This window comes from Pinus tabuliformis, chromosome 9, assembly GCF_031772625.1.
Source record: "Pinus tabuliformis cultivar Carrire ecotype Pingquan chromosome 9, CPIR1, whole genome shotgun sequence".
Taxonomy (NCBI): Eukaryota; Viridiplantae; Streptophyta; class Pinopsida; order Pinales; family Pinaceae; genus Pinus; species Pinus tabuliformis.
Window position 1 is genome coordinate 213506569 of NC_142307.1, and position 18458 is coordinate 213525026.

The following is an 18458-nucleotide window of genomic DNA, read 5'->3' on the forward strand; positions in this document are numbered from 1 at the left end:
GGCTTGGTGGCCAAATCGAATCATTACATTCAAAGTGGGGTTCAGGACGTGGTTAGTTATTGGAAGCATCGCAACTTAGAATATATGGCACAAACTTTATACACAACGAAAGGGAAAATCCATAGGAATATATGATTTAAATCATAACAAAATTATACAAAGCATATAGAGAATACCATATAACTAGCAATTGTCCCAAAAGGTACAAAGAGAGGCCGATAGAATTATTAAATTGGAATTGTTGAATATTTCTAGAAGAGTTAATTGGTTTGTGTAAAACCTTGTTTTCTTGGACTGGATCATCGTGCAATTACTTTTCTTTAGATGTTTTGTTATATCTATATTACAAGGAACACATTGAATGTCTTATTTTATTTCTGCTATCCTTACTAATATCCTTTTCGTGCTTTTTCTTGATCAATATGATGAAATATTCCATTATCCTTTGGTCAAAGTCCTCACCTGCATATTAGTGTACATCCTGTAAGTTCAAAGCTCGAAAGCCAACCAAAAAAGTCAATGATAACCACAGTGCACGTATTCAAATTCAAATTCGTAATGTAAAACTGCCAGACAGAGTTCAGACAGATTACCTCAAAGATGGGTATCACCGTTTGTAGCCAAACCCTCAAAAACTCTGTTGTCAATAGTCAGAACAGTGACATCAAACGTGCCACCGCCAAGATCAGAAACAACAATATTTTTCTCTCCACCCTTCTTGTCCAAGCCATAAGCTATTGCTGCAGCTGTGGGTTCGTTGATAATACGAGCTACATTCAAGCCAGCAATTGCATTAGTACAGACAAACATACACATAATTTATACAAACTCAGAAGCCCTCCTACCTCTCTATTTGCCCTAATTTCCATTATCTTGGCCGTCTCCCCTAATTACATCTGTCCCTATTTCTAGAAGCTATTTCCACCTAATCCTAACAAATTTTCTACATCTGTCCCTTAAGGACACCTTGGCATAACTTCCTAACTAACCAGATTCCGTAAATCAAAATATCACAAAGAGAAGAAGACTTCTGCTCTAAGTGGAGGAAAAAATATCTAATATGATGCTCGTGCATAAAAAATGCAGGTTACAATGAGATCTTATCTCACAAGAAAATACATCAATTTAGCGACCATCAACGTAAGGTCACTAATGGTACAATTAGACCATCATCTAAGGATTAAAGCATCGAGCGAAGATCTTATGGTCTAGGAGGAGAGATCGAAAGGTTATTCATTATTGGTTGTTGCTTGAAGAAGAGCATTTGATGTGTGGGACCAATACTCTGTCACCAGCCTCCTGAATAACGATCCTTCTCTCTCCATCTGTTTCAATTGATGATCACACTCCACCATATCACCTGCATGAATTCAAGATCATAATAGTTCAAATTAGATACAGGTGAATAGATCTACTTTCAGTACAGTACCGTCCATTTCCTCAAGTACAACAAATTCAGATGAAACCAATCCATGCATACAACACAAAGATAAGATAGAATGATAGGGCCTTACCATCACTGATGGCAACAACCATGTCACTGTTTATAATAGTAGGTATCCTGTGTGCAACAGTAATTACAGTGCAACCTGCAAATTCCTTTCTAATTATTGCTTGGAGAATGGCATATCTAGCATCGTCTATTGATGTTGCTCCTTCATCTAGAACAAGGATTTGACTTTTCCTTAGCAATGCACGTCCCAAACAAAACAATTGTCTTTGCCCAACACTCCAATTCTCTCCATCACTCCCCATTGCATTTTATTGATCTTTTAGAGCCACAAAAAACTTCCAAATATAACAGCCAAATTCATGGCCATGTCAAAGAATTTTATTGCATTCAAAAATATATATTTACTTCAAAAATAACGAGGTGCATCTAAGCCATCCACCTTCCCTCTTACAATGTCTCCAAGTTGACACTTGTTCAGAACTTTAATCAAAGCAGAAAATAAATTCACGGCATTATTTATTTTTTCATTCTACATATGATAAACTCAGTTAGAGATTATTTTGAAAAGAATTTACATACTTCCCAAATTGTTAACTCTGAGTGCTCAGATAATGGATCTAGGTTGAAGCGAATAGTTCCATGAAAAAGAGTTGGCTCTTGAGGAATAATCCCAAGGCGTGACCGCAAATCATGAAGCCCAATAGAGGTAATATCCAAACCATCTATGGATTCTAACCCCTGCAGGTTCAACTAATCGAAAAATAGCACTAGTGAGAGTGGTTTTCCCACTTCCCGTTCGGCCAACAATCCCAATCTTTTGCCCTCCTTCAAATTCACATGTAATGCACCGTAAAACAATGGGACTGTTGGATCTATATCTAATCTGCACACGTATCAAATATATTTGATTGAAAACATCATTAACCATTCAAATTTATAATTTGAACAGTCATCTTTTTAGAAAACACAACTCAGATACCTTCAAGTCATGTAACTCCACCTTCCCATGCGAAGGCCAATTATCTGGTGGTCTGTGATCTTCTATAACGGCTGGTGCCTCACTAGGAATGTGCATATACTGTTTGATGCGTTCTACAGAAACAATGTAGTTTGCAAGTGTACATTGGTTTTGAATACTTTTAACCAACGATATGTTCAATGATAGACCATAAGATAGGGCCATCCCAACGAAACATGCACCATGTCAATTTGTTAGGCATGATTAACTTATATATAAAGGTGTCTAGTAACAGCAGAAATCTCCCACAGTTGACATTTAGTTTCATTGTTCAACTTCATACCAGGATTGAAGCTTCCCTTTGGGAGTAGAACCATAGCAAGAGCAGAGGAGCAAATAACAGTTGCATTTAACATCTCTAGACGCTGGATCAACCATTCATTTGCTGAGAGACAATAGAAAAAGGGGCTCGAATTTTTTTCAATAAGGTCTAAGTTCTTCTTGAAGAACTGATCCTCAACCCTGAAAGCCCTAATGGTCATTGTTCCTGCTATGGACTCGCCAAAATGATTTGCAATAGGTGATTTCGTTGTACCATTCAGTCTCATCAATTCTTTAGCAGAAGAAAAATAGTATTTCTGATTAAATTGAACAAACAAAAAATCAGTTATATTTTCTCTCACAATATTGGCAGTCAAGTAAAGAGTCTTCTCAAGAAACTTGTGTGAATTAGCGATTTACCCGGAGTCGAAAGGCCAAATAAATCAATGGAATGGCTGCAAACAAAACTTGCCATGTCACAACAGCCACAACTCCAAGACTGCTGTAAGCAATCATGGTAGATGACATGCACATGACAAAGCTGAAAGGAATGTCTACGTCAAGAATGTTGAAATCTGAAGAAACCTGGAAAAGGAGGTCGACAAGATAAATGTCGGTAGCTTTCTACCCTCGTGTATGTTAAATTTCACTTTTTGTCAAAGACTTAATTACGTAAAGAATGAAGTCTATCGTAATTATGTTTACTCTGCTGAGAACTCTTCCCAATGGAGTTGCATCAAAGAATGCCATCGGTGCTCAAAATAAAGAAGTCAAAAGCTCAGAAAAGAAGGATGTTGATGCATTAAGCCCCAAAAGAACGGTGAAAAGTGACCGAAGGAATAGGAAAAATATAGATGTGAGCCGAATGGCTGAGTACACTATTATTAACCTTAATACACCGATTTGAAGACTTTGCAACTTAGCAGCCATCCAAGTATTTCCTAAAATCTGCCCAATCAAGAATATAAGATGACCAAGACCAGCACATACACAATATAAGAAACCTTTATTCTATTTCAAATAGTCAATGTATGGCTTCACACCGGTGTCCCCAACTTCCTTCTCTTCCCTTTTAACTAGCCGATCCCCGTTAGAAGCTATATTTGAAATCGGTTTTTCTGTCTAACTTGCTGCTTTGAATATCTCTCTCTTCCTTGACAGGTTCATCTTTTGTCAAAACTTCAGTGTAGAAATTAACAAAAGAGGTCAAAACTATTAGCATTAAATTATATGTCAAAGTTGCAGAAAATATTTTAATGTGCCATCCATCAGAAAACTTTGCCAAAAGGATGTTTCCAAGCAAGCAAACAGCTTCCACATGACTAGGATAATTGTTTACTAGCCATAATAGCATCAAATGCCGGGAGAAAATCAACTTGGTTTGTTACAAGAATTACTGTCTTTTTTGACAGCGCTCCCGTTATATATTCCTACACATCAAAATATGTCTATTAGGAAGCTAAGAAAAACAAAAAGCATTGCTATAGAAAGCTGCAATGCACAAAATTAGCACCAGCTACATAATAATTTCAAAACCTTTTATATCAAAAGGAAATGACCATAATAACCTTAAACAAGCTAGTAGCAGTATGAGCATCAACAACACTGAAAGATCATCCAAAAGATAAATACCAGAATCTTGATATAAAGCATGGGCAAGCTGTATCCGCTGTTTCTGGCCACCACTGAGATTGACAGCTCTTTCTCCTATTTCAGTCAGATAACCAAAGGAAAAATTCAGGAGATATTTGTACAGCGAAGACTTTAAGATAACCTCCTGATATTTCTGCTCCTCCTTATGGCGTCCGAATAATATGTTGTCTCGTATCGTTCCTGTTTGAATCCATGCAGTCTGAGAAATATATGCGAGGGTGCCACAGCGCTACAATTGTAGAGGCAAGGCTGAGTACAATGAGAAAAAAATACACCAATTTAAATGGTTGATAATATTAGGTTAAACTCGGCAATTCCAACGAGCTCCTCGCTGAGCCACTTCCGATTCGAAGGCGGCTTAAGAAAGTTGGCATACTGTTGGAGATCCCTGGTATCCTTGTGCATACTCTTGGCAGCCTTCTTCCTGGCGAGCGCAAATACTAAAGCATCCATACCATCCTCATTAATATAAACCTCGATATTGACCTCATCCTTACAAGGCACTATAGAATGATACATCGTTGAGATCAGATCATGTCTGCTCTGAAGCTCCATGGTCTCCAACAAGCCCTGGCAATATCGGCGCCTGCTGGCATAAAACTTGAAGACAATCTGTCCTTTTAGTAGCAGGGGAGTATCGTTTCCGTCCCCATTACCTAATAGATTAAATTTTTTCTCAAAGATCCTGTCCTTCGTTGCAAATTGCGCCGCCTAGGCGATCCTGTCCTTCGTTGCAAATTGCGCCGCCTAGGCTAGGGCGATCTGCTCGTTTTGTCGTCGTTGACAACAAAGGTGATCATGAAAGTGATGCAGAAGAACTCTCTGTAGTAAGACTGAGGGCCTGCGGGGATTAGAGTTTTTGCATAACAGGGCCAGGTCCAATGTACATTAGAATTCAGAATTTAATCAATATTTGGAAAAAGCAAAGAAAGTGCAGTGCATGCTTTCCATATGACACTTAAAATCAACGGTTTATGACACTTCAAATCAACGGTTGAAAGTGTTTCACTTGATCCAACGGAGGAGAGTGAAAGTGTTGACAATTGTTGATGCATAGGATCAACTGATTCAATTTACCAGTGAAATCATTCTCGACTCCTACCAACACTGCAAAAAATTGCTTCTCTTGACATGGGGGTCCTTACTCATTTGACCAAGCTATGTAATTCTGCCATCCAGAGGTCTCCACTAAATGATAAGGATTGTTAGGGTTAATACCATTCACAACGAAATTTAAAGCTTCTAATTAAAAACGGGCCTAGTTGACAAAGTGATCCAAAGTTTCTGCCCATCCCTCCTCTATGTTCTTAGAGAGCACCACCCCAACCTAATGGATGCGCTCAAATTCGACCGTTTTAATATACTAATTAGGAGAAAAAGGGAGCCCTTCCATAATATTTAATAAAGATGTACAAATTCCTAGATGGAGAGAACCATGTGTCACATCCATCTTCATCCGAATTGCTAATGTGGAGGGTTCACCCAAACGGAAGCATTCTCAATAGGATCTTTGGAATAATCCACCAATTCCTCACCAATTCCTCCTCCATACCAAATTTCCACCCTATCACGTTTGAAAAAAAATCGATAATTAAACTGACTCTGTCTACTCTCCGCTGCAAGACCAAGCACCTAACAGTGCCTACGATCACTGAAACCCTAGCTTCACACTAGTATGGAAAATAGAAACCTTCCTCGCAGTCCTAAAGTGTATGCAGAGGGCTGGGAAAAGCAAGTGATACCGCCCAAACAGATCACACAGTTATCTCCCACGAAGAAAATCCCATCCAACCTCTTGCGAAGGCTTCCGACGCAATGTCCCTAACCGCAAAGCCATCTCCAAACCCCACCTTTATTAACAAAATGTTCTTAATATAATATTATAATAATTTATTCAATTATATAAATAAAATATTAGTATATTAATATTTTTGAAATATTACAATTATATAAAGGTGTCTAGTTATTAAATGGTTTTTTTTGGAATTTAGCAATATAATTTAGGAAAAATTGGAATTTTAGTTATTTAAATGTATTTTTAAATTTCTAAATAGATTTTGTATTTTGGAAAACCTTTATCACACTCAGTGTCTATAAATTACATGACTTGGGACTTGTTTCGATAGATTACATGAATCATATTTCTGATTTAAAAAAAAATTATGCCTCACAAAATTAACCCAAAATAAAAAAGCACAAAAAGAGAAAACAACTTATAATAATTAAACTATGTTATATAAATAAAATATTAATATGTTATAATAATTAAATTGTTTATATAAATAAAATATTAATATGTTATTTTTTCAATCAAAGGTTTGGAATTATAATTTTGTTAGAATTATAATATTTTTTGATTTTTGATTTTAGTGAGTTATACTAATTTTGATAATATTTTTCCAATTAACGATATTATAAAATATTATAAAATATTTAATATTTGTTTTGAATCATTTTTTATATTATAAAAATATATATATATTTTATAATAAAAAATTATTGTAAATTGAAAGAAATTAAAAAATTTTATTTATCAAATTGAAAATAATTTAATTCATTTATTTATTAAATTTATATAGATTCAAAATTAATCAAAATATGTCTATGAGGCTTTGAATAGATGGTGATGTCACTGATTCAATTCCCACCAAGCTTACAAAAATTAATGAAATTATTATTATTATAATTATTAATAATTATTATTATGAGACGTAGTCAAATATTTACATAAAAGGACATGCCATTAGTCTAGAATTTGAAATTACATAATAGCACAAGACAACATAGGAGATCTAAGTCTTCCGCTTTGGGTGAACATGCTGAGAAAACCAATCATCATGTTTGTATTGAAGAAGCGAGTGTTATTGCTAAGGTTTCGCATTTCCATCATCGAAAATTCAGGGAAGCGCTTGAGATCGAAAAGAGACCAAGCAATATCAATAGAGAGGATGGTTGGAAAGTCAGTAGGTGTTGGGTCCCAACCCTCTCTTCCTAGTCGTTTCTTCGGCCTCTTTGGTTTTTGATGTCTTTTATATTTAGTTTCACTTATTTATTTATTTTATTATTATTATTATTATTTTATTTATTTATTGATTTATTTATTATTTATTATTTTTATTTATGTATATAGCAACCTATTTCTTCTAATGCCTTTTTTTTCTATTTTAATTCCTATTATTCTTATTGAGTATTTTATTTAAGGGCCTCCATATAACTAATTTCCTTTCTAATTTTTTACTGCTTATATTTTTAACTAATTTTTTTTTTTTTTTTTTTTTTTATTACCGCAATTTTTATAATAATTTTAAATAATAAAATTAATTTTATACATTACTCTATTTTCCTTTATTATTTTTATTTTATATATATATATATATATATTATATTATTTTTATTTATTTTTTATTTTTTATTATTTTTATTATTATTTATTTATTATTATTATTATTATTATTTTTTATTTTATCTTTATTTTTATTTATTTATTTATTTTTATTTTATTATTTTATTTGTATTTATTTTATTGTTATTTATTTTGTTATTATTTTTATTATTATTTATTTATTTATTATTATTTTTATTCATTTAGTTATTTTTATTCACATTTAACTCGTATTCACATTTAATTTACTCATAGAAGCGGTCCTTTGCAACTAATTCCTTTTAAAAATAATTAACCTATTATTTTTAACTATTTATTAATAAACTATTATCACTAATTTAAATTATTTATTGGTCTCCTATATAACTTATCTCCTTTTTATTATCAATAATGTTTTGATCCCGGTCCATTAGTCAATATTAAAGGTTGGTCAAACTAGCCGTTGGAGGCTCTGCTCGGTCTATTTAACATGATAAGCTCGATCTGTTTCTTCAACTTGTCCTGACGATGAACCACACGGGTTGGTTCGAAACGCGTCGACAAATGAGATTCCATGTGATTTTCGCCGAAATCTTTCTCTAACTTGATATGGATCACAGAAGCCTAAACTCTATTAGTTAAAGAGTTTTCAAAAAAAAAAAAAAAAAAAATTACCATATTAAAAATTAATTCATCGATGAAATAAGGGAGGAAAAGAAAGAAAACGACTAGGAGGAGAGGGCTAGGATCCAACAACTACTGATCTTCCAGCCATCCTCTCTATTGAGATTGTTCGGTCTTTTTTCAATCTCCAGGGCTTCCCTAAATTTCCGGTGATGGAATTGCGACACTCTAGCAATCACACTAGCCTCCTCAATGCACACATGATGATTGGTTTTCTCCACATGCTCTGCTAAAGCGGAAGACTTAGTTCTCATATGCTTGAGGTCAGCTGTGTGCTTACTAATCCTTTGATTAATGGAGCGACCAGTCTCACCAATATAGGGGGTCCTACATAAACAAGGAATAATATAAACCCCTTTCATGTCCTTCGGGTCGATGGGATCCTTTACAGATCTGAGGGATTTACGAATGGTGTTGAGAGGTCTAAAAGATGAGGGTACATTATGCTTCTTAAGAACCCTCGCAATCTTATCTGTGGTCCCTTGAACATACGGAAGATGGACACTAGGAATCCGCTCTTCAGGCCCTCTTTCGGTTAACGAATTCTTAGCTGCTTTGAGGAAAGCCTTTTGTCCCAAGTGTCTACTATAACCCGTTTTCAACAAAGACATTAAGGAGGTGGGCTTTCTCCTCCTCGAAGCTCTTATCATCAGAGATCCTTAAGGCACGAGTTGCAAGGGTGTTGAGAACCCCCAACTTCTGGGCCAGGAAATTGTGGGAACTAGCATGAAGATATTGCTCCGTATGAGTTTTCTTGCGAAACACTCAGTGAAAGAGGCAGGGAAAATTTTAAGAACCCCCCCTAAATTTATAAATATAATAAATGGGCGAATCTCCATGGTATATAAGAAAAATTGAAGGCGATTTTATCAATAATATAATATGTATATATAATTTTTTGGCGAATCTCTCACTAGGCATGGCGAATATTTTACTCAATTATAAACTCTTGTAAAATCTTGGCGAGTCTTTCACTAAATAATAAAACTTTGTAAAGTCCTAGTGAATCTTAGCATAGGCTACATGCTGGTTTAATTCCCCCATTTAAATAGGCTACATTCCAGGTGAATACCATCGGTCAATACCATGTGCCATTTTGGTGAATACCATGGGTCAATACCATGTGCCATTTTTATTTTTATTAATTCTAATATTAGGGTTGATAATGGTTTTTTGCATGGTATTAATAACAATCTAGTCCATGGTATTTGTCCCATAGTCTTTTGGCCATAGGTTTCACCTAAATATAACCCATTTTTTGAGTGTTAGTAAATATAAGGTGACTTATGGAGTAAATATAAAAAAAAATGTTTTATTTGTTTACCATACCTCTGGTTTATTTATATTTTTATTAATTTACCATACCTCTTTTACAAATATGGTATTTGGCCCATAGGATTCACTTAAATAAAACCTCTTTCTTGAGCCTTCATAAATAGAACGAGGGTTATGGAATAAATATAAAAAGAGGTTTTATTTATTTACAATACGTCTAGTTTATTTATATTTTTATTTATTTACCATACCTTTTGAGTAAGTATAAAAAGACGTTTTATTTATTTACCATACCTCCACTTTACTTATATTTTTATTTGTTTACACCCTTACATGTATATAAGGTGACTTATGGAGTAAATATAAAAAATGTTTTATTTATTTACCATACCTCTCATTTATTTATATTTTTATTAATTTACCATACCTCTTTTATAAATATGGTATTTGGCCCACATGATTCACTTAAATAAAACCTATTCTTGAAAATGGGCGAATGGATTCATTTAAATAAAACCTATTCTTGAAAATGGGCGAATGGAAGGTTGTAAGTCCTAATTTCAAGGGCTAAATTTACCTTTTTTACTCTCTCCCTTAAAATAAGGTGGGCTATTTGAGGTGATTTGTAAAAATGTACTATGATACAAAATATTCGCCCACTAAAAATTTAAAACCCCTTAATTTCGCCAAAGGGCGAACAATCGCCCCTAAAATTATCCTTGAGGAGAGGGAACCATCCTCATTCTTAGAGATAAGAATATTAAGGAACAGGAGGCAACCATTAACCTCTTGTTCCATAGTGAACTTAATAGCTCAGGATTGATTATTGAGATGATCGAAGAAGAGATTTAACTCCTCTTGGCCGTGAGACCAAATGACATTAGTGTCATCTACATACCTTTTCCAAAGTTTGGGAAGGAGACAAGCTGAGTTCAGAGCCTTAGATTCAAAATCCTCCATAAACAGATTAGCAACCACAGGGGATAGGGGCGAGCCCATGGCAACCCCACAAGTTTGCTCAAAGAACTCTCCTTCAAAACTGAAAAAGGTTGAGGTGAGGAAAATCTCAACTAACCGAGCGGTATCAGGATGAGTAAGATGGTCGATCACATCCATTGCCTCATTTATAGGGATGCAAGTGTAGAGGGAAACAACATCAAAACTGACGAGAATGTCTCCAGGGTCCAGTTTGATGTCCTTGAGCTCTTCAATAAAGGAGGCCGAGTCTTTCACGAAGGATGTTGTACGACCAACTAAGGGCTTAAGCTTCAAGGCAAGAAACTTAGCAAGAAGATAGGTAGGACCTCCAATGGTGTTGACGATATGCCTAAGGGGAGCTCCTTCCTTATGGATTTTAGGGAGCCCATAGATTCTAGGTGTGATAGGATTGCTCTCAATGAGTTTATGGTGCAGGGAACTCACTGAGTCAAAGGATTTAATAGAAAGGGCTACAATCTTGGAGATCCTCTTTAATGGGTTTTTGGGAAGCTTCTTATAGCTACCACTATTGTGAAGATGATCTAACATTTTATTGCGGTAGTCTTCCTTGTTAAGAATGAGAGAAGACCCCCCTTGTTAGCCTTCAGAACAACAATATCTTTGTTCTGATTTAAGGATTTTAGGGCTTCAAATTCATCTCTTAAGGTTGCTCCTAGGAGGCTTAGCCTTCCTAAGAATAACAGCACAATCCTGCCTAATAGTATTCTTAATACTATCAGGTAAGCCCTGAATACCATATTCTATGTCACAAATAATGTCATCAACAGGGATCTTTTTAGGGGCCAAGGCAAAGTTTAGACCTTTGCTTAAAACGTTAAAAACAGAAGCGGGAAAAGAAAAACTAGATAAATTAATAACTTTAGTGTTAATATGAGAGGAAGAGGGAGGGTTAACATCACATAAATGACTCTTCCTCGATTTAGAGTTAACGTCTCTATGTAAGTTAAGCCTTGTTAACTTATTATCATAGTTCATTATCCTCCTATTCCTAGAGCAATATTTATTTACTCTTTCATTATTATTTATCATATTATTATTATTATTATTATCAATATTAGTATTATTAATAGTGTTATTATCCTCATTATTAAGAATGAAATTGATCTTATTACTATTATTATTAATATTGTCAACTTTATTATTATTATTATTATTATTAAAGTTGTTTATTTTCAAGATGATTGAAACATTTTATGATTCACACTTGCTAGTTCAAAACCTCAACACAAATAATTTGATGTAATGGATTTGGAAGAGACTGATCCAAAGCTTTTCAAGTCACAGAACCATAAAACTCAAGAAACCTTTCTAATCTTAAAAATGAAAATGAAATGTGACAACCACCTGTGGAGACATGAGGATATGGGGAATAACCCTGCCATTGAGAATACATTTTCAGAACATCGTCAGGATTCTAAATAGTATTTTGGTATGATTTTTGTAAGAACAATTATTCAAAATGCCACCATAAAAGCCTTGCAGCAATGTTGTAAACAAACTCGGGGAGTTCGGAATTTATGAATATAACTTACCCTAATACGTGGCCACCGCCATTATAGACTGCTTGTGATACCAAACCCATCAATCCTAAGCTTCCTCCACCATAAACAAGATCTATGTTCCTGGAAACCTGAAATAATTTCAGAATCGATGGCCAAGAGGTCAGTCATTAATTTGGCAAAAAAATAATATAGAAGCAAGGGAGGAACCAGACCGAAAAAAAATAGTGTAAATGAAGAAAACATTCAGGCTTTTCAGTAGCAAGAGGAATTATGTACTTAAAAATTTCTTTCAAAGGAAAATAAGTCTGAATAACCAGAAATATACAACTCTAAACTCTTACCACTTTACCCCTTTTCAATAGAAAGAGGAATTATGTACTTAAAAATTTCCTTCAAAGGAAAATAAGTCTGAATAACCAGAAATATACAACTCTAAACTCTTACCACTTTTAAGTGAAAATAGAGGACTAAGGGGAAGAGATAGATGATGTTAAGAATAATAATACTATGGATTACCTGAGTAAGACTTCTTAGATCTAGATAAGCAGCTGCACTCTTCACTAATTAGACTCGGGTAGTAAATAGCTCTAACCCACCCACATGGAAACCTTATAATACATAGAACCACTTAATGGTACATAGAAGCACTTAATGGAAGAGAAGAGGCAAGGGAAGAAAGTTTTACAGGTATTGCAACAAAATTCATAGAAGATGGATGTTTTATTTTTTATTATTATTTAAGTTTTTATATTGGACAAAAAAATATAAAAAGATTAGAGGTTATAGGTGTTGTATTAAAGTTTAGGATTTATAAAATTGTATGTTTTATAAAAGTTAAGAAGAAAGATGAATGAGTAATTGGAATAAATATTTTGTATTAAAAAATGTTTTCCACAATTTATAATAAAGAGATGTGTAATTCTTTTAATATTTAATATAAAATTTATATATATATATATATATATAACTAATTATAGATCAAATATTTTAGTAATTATTTTAATTAAAATAATTTTATATTAACATATTTAAAATAGAAAAATAAAATAATTATAACTAAAATTATACATATAATATGTTCTTTTATAGTTTTAAATTCATTTTAACTTTAAATTTATTATATATCTAAAATAATAAATTTTTTGATATATAAATTATTTGAAATAAAAAAAAAAAATTGCAAAAGGATTTATAAATCTAGAGAATTGATACTTTTTATCACTTATAATAAATTTAGAGGTAACATCAATTTCTACTCATCTATAAATCTACTCTTTTAAAAAAAAAATATGTTATATATATTATAAATTAAAAGTTAAAATTAATATTTATTAATCAATGCTTTAATATCTCTCTGTTATGAAATGTCATAAAAACTATAAGATTAAAGGTTCAAATCCCTATGAGTCAAGTTAACCAAAAAAAATAATTAATTTATAAATTAATCAATTATTATAAAAAAATCACTATAACTTTTAAATAAAATTTAAAAACTAACACGATTTCCTTATTATAAAAAATTATATAAATTGTGAGAATCTAAGTTCAATTTCATATGAATATTTACAGAAAAATTAAATTAAATTAAATTAATAACTAATCTGATAAACCAACATAATCACCTTAAAAGGAACTAACTATTATAGTAATAAAAGTGCTAATATCCTCAGAACAATACCAATTCTGTAAAAAAAATAAAAAAATTCTGTCACTTAATGCTTACATGGAAAAACAAAACATCATAATGCTACTCACTCTAAAAACTAAAGATCATAATGCTTTATTGACTATATTAGGTGAAAATATTCAAAGTACTCGTAAGAATGATCATAGAAATTGCTATTGACTATATAGGGTGAAAATATTAAAAATGCTTTGTTGACTATATTGATGAAAATATTCAAAGTACTAGTGAGAATGATCATAGAAATTGCTATTGACTATATAGGGTGAAAATATTCAAAGTACTGGTAAGAATGATAATAGAAATTCCTTTGATGCATGATTACCATACTGTCCATGACCTATTTGTGACCTATTTGTAGTAAGAAATGAAGATATATTGAGGAAACCAGAAACAGTCTGCTTTTCCATGACCTATTTGTCGCACGAAATGAAGATCTTTTCAGTTGACCAGGAACCGTCATGACCAATGTGTGGTATGAAGTGAAGAATGAAAGAATGTCCATGATAATGTCTTATTCATGACCTTTGTGTGGTATGAAGTGGAGAATGAAAGAAGCTTGTAATGTTTATTGAATACACAGGATTTGTAATAAGTATTAAAAAAAATACTCACTTACATAAATGTATCATTTCAATATAATTACATTTCAAAAAGTTAGTTTTTATTATAATGTAATTCTTAATTTCACACGGTTCGAGTTCGAATTCAAGTTCGATAATGATTAAGTTTGATTTGAATTCAAATTTTCCAATCAGGTTCGAATGATTTTCGGCATTAGGTTCGATTATACATATTTTTCAATATATATATATATATATATATATATATATGACAAAATAATAGAAAATTCAAAATAGATCCATAAACACATGAATACAAATTCTTATTAGTAGCAATACATGAATAATGTTGTCATAATAATTGAAGATGCCCATATGAGGCTCATTCTGCCAAAATTAATAGTAAGATATATTTACGAAGGACACTATCTTCCACTTCTAACAAGCACATAAATAATTGACTAAAAAAACATTACACAGACCAGAATTATATTGGAGCTATATGTTGAGTTCTCTGAAAGAAGTATCAATTTAGTTCTGGAAAGAGACCTCATGGCAAAGTGGTTGGAGTTCCAAACTATTTTGGGAAGAAGGAATGCAATTTCTTTATCTCATGGAAATTTTTGGGATGTCACTCTCTAAAGAGAACAAAACACTAGTTTTGAGTACAATGGTGGATGGATTGAAGACATTTAAGCAAGTTGCACATGCATGCACTTGATTATCAATAGTTTTATATAAACTTTAAAACGTATTATTGTTTTTTTACTGTTATGTGGAAATAGGAAATTTAAAGACATTGCTTTCAGCAATGATTTCCAACAGCCAATAAGCATAACAAGGAAATGAGAAACATGGAAATCCTATGGATTTCAAATTAACGCCTCTTCTCATATGCTTATCCTTTATACTAAATTAAAATAAGTTAAAATTGATCCAATGCTTTTTACTTATTTATATAACATTTATGTGTGCCTAGTTTCAGCAATGACTACAAACAGTCAATAAACAGAAAAAAGAAATGATAAGCATGGAAATCTGGCTTTCAAATTAACAACTCTTCTCAGATGAGCATTCTTTATACTAACTAAGTTAGGTTAAATTCGATTCATTGTTTGTTACTTAATATATATGACATTCAGTTGTGTTTCTAGTTTCTATTATAGTGTAGCCTTGCGGCTGATATATTATTTTGGGTTTTGAAACACTTTTTTTGTAAATTTTTCACCTATATCCAAAACACCAATTCACCCTTCATTTTTTATCATTTCATTTCTTGCAGAATAGTAATAAAGCGAGTAACAACCAGATAGTGAAGGGACTAGTTGTCAACCTAGTTGTTGCAGAAGTAGCAGTTCAGAAGTGTTTATGAAACTTCGAAGAGTGCATTTGCTGCCGAACACAACGTTAGAGCAATTCAAATGGTAAAATTTTTAAGTTCGTAATTAGGTTCGTTTAGGTTCGATTGAGTTCGATGAGGTTCAGGTTTGACTTGAGGTTCGACTTTTAGGTTCGAACGTGAACGAACTTCAATTTTTTTTTCAGGTTTGTCGAATTTCGAACCTGAAACTTGATGTTCACCAAACCCTGTGACATATAAGTTGACTCTACAAGCAATTTTGAGATGTACCATGTTCAAATTCTTTCTGAAAGATATCTGTTACAGTGGTAAGCAAAGATTTAGGTAGAAGAATATTATGCAACATGAATACGGTAACCCCATATTACATTGAAAAACTTGGACTTTTCTATATATACATAACTCTAATTTTATTTAACCTAATCAGCTGACAGAAATACAAAACGACAGAGATTTCAAACCATAAAATCCTGGAGGCAACACACCGAGTTTCTGTGAAGTTTTCCCAATATCAACCTGGGATACAATGGAACTATAAACAGAATGACAAATTGACTATATAGATTCTTGATGCCTAACCTAAACACCAAATGGAGGAGTAAACTTCCAAGGAACACAAGGAATCGTAGTGGGAATTGCTTGTTTAAACAATGATGCCTAACCAAAAACCAAATGGAGGAGTAAACTTTGAATGCACACAGGAATCTTACTCGCATATATATTACATGGCCAAACAATTGAAAACACGAGTAATAAAATGATATACTACTAGCTCCTTTCCCAGTTTAGTTGCAGCATCCTGATAACTATTTCTCTTCCCTGGACTGCTGCCACAGTATACGCACACGGTCTTGAATCTGGACATGGAGCTGGATTTGCTCCCTTCAGATTTCAACTCTATCTCCATTGATTAGTTTCAGTCTATCGATACCCTAAAACCCAAAATATCTAAAGCTCTCTTTTGCAGGGGAAGATGTCCTCTTTTCCCTTTGTGCTCCAACGCACCTGTGTCAATCCCAAGGTCCGTAACCCAACATGACATGACATGACTTGACATGACTCATTATATGTAAGGGCGTTTCACCACTTTTATATTGTTGCAAATCCCAACCCTCATGAACCCTCTATGTTGAAAAACGGTACGGGAATCTTGAATAACACTGACCTAAAATCTAACGGAAACCACCGTGAAACACTGAATAACTGGCAATATTGAATGGATCAATTCATTCCTTGGATTTTTTTCCAAAAACAGAAACTAGTTTCTTTTTGAAAGGAAGGTGAGAAAGCTCCAAATTTGGGATATGAATGTTTCATGCCATTTGCCTTACTGTTAGAAAAAGACTTGAAATAGAAACTCTTTTGAAAGGCATGCTCACATGGAATCTTTAAATTCCAAGCTAGCTTTAGAATATGGATAATTTTAATTTATATCATGGAAACAATGGCAGCCTTGCGCATTGGCTTGGTGGCCAAATCGAATCATTACATTCAAAGTGGTGTTCAGGACATGGTTAGTTATTGGAAGCATCGCGACTTAGAATATATGGCACAAACTTTATACACAGCGAAAGGGAAAATCCATAGGAATATATGATTTAAATCATAACAAAATTATACAAAGCATATAGAGAATACCATATAACTAGCAATTGTCCCAAAAGGTACAAAGAGAGGCCGATAGAATTATTAAATTGGAATTGTTGAATATTTCTAGAAGAGTTAATTGGTTTGTGTAAAACCTTGTTTTATTGGACTGGATCATCGTGAAATTACTTTTCTTTAGATGTTTTGTTATATCTATATTACAAGGAACACATTGAATGTCTTATTTTATTTCTGCTATCCTTACTAATATCCTTTCCGTGCTTTTTCTTGATCAATATGATGAAAGATTCCATTATCCTTTGGTCAAAGTCCTCACCTGCATATTAGTGTACATCCCGGTAAGTTCCAAGCTCAAAAGCCACCCAAAAAAGTCAATGATAACCACAGTGCACGTATTCAAATTCAAATTCGTAAGGTAAAACTGCTAGACAGAGTTCAAACAGATTACCTCAAAGATGGGTATCACCGTTTGTAGCCAAACCCTCAAAAACTTTGTTGTCAATAGTTAGAACAATGACATCAAACGTGCCACCGCCAAGATCAGAAACAACAATATTTTTCTCTCCACCCTTCTTGTCCAAGCCATAAGCTATTGCTGCAGCTTTGGGTTCGTTGATAATACGAGCTACATTCAAGCCAGCAATTGCATTAGTACAGACAAACATACACATAATTTCTACAAACTCAGAAGCCCTCCTACCTCTCTATTTGCCCTAATTTCCATTATCTTGGTCGTCTCCCCTAATTACATCTGTCCCTATTTCTAGAAGCTATTTCCACCTAATCCTAACAAATTTTCCACATCTATCCCTTAAGGACACCGTGGCATAACTTCCTAACTAACCAGATTCCCTAAATCAAAATATCACAAAGAGAAGAAGACTTCTGCTCGTGCATAAAAAATCCAGGTTACAATGAGATCTTATCTGACAAGAAAATACATCAATTTAGCGACCATCAACGTAAGGTCACTAATGGTACAATTAGCCCATCATCTAAGGATTAAAGCATCGAGCGAAAATCTTATGGTCTAGGAG

General features: G+C 33.3%; 1 pseudogene; it reads right to left on the reverse strand.

Moving 5' to 3' along the window:
* Positions 1-843: 843 nt before the first annotated feature.
* On the reverse strand, positions 844-18092 carry LOC149147910 (ABC transporter C family member 10-like; annotated as a pseudogene).
* Positions 18093-18458: the final 366 nt, after the last annotated feature.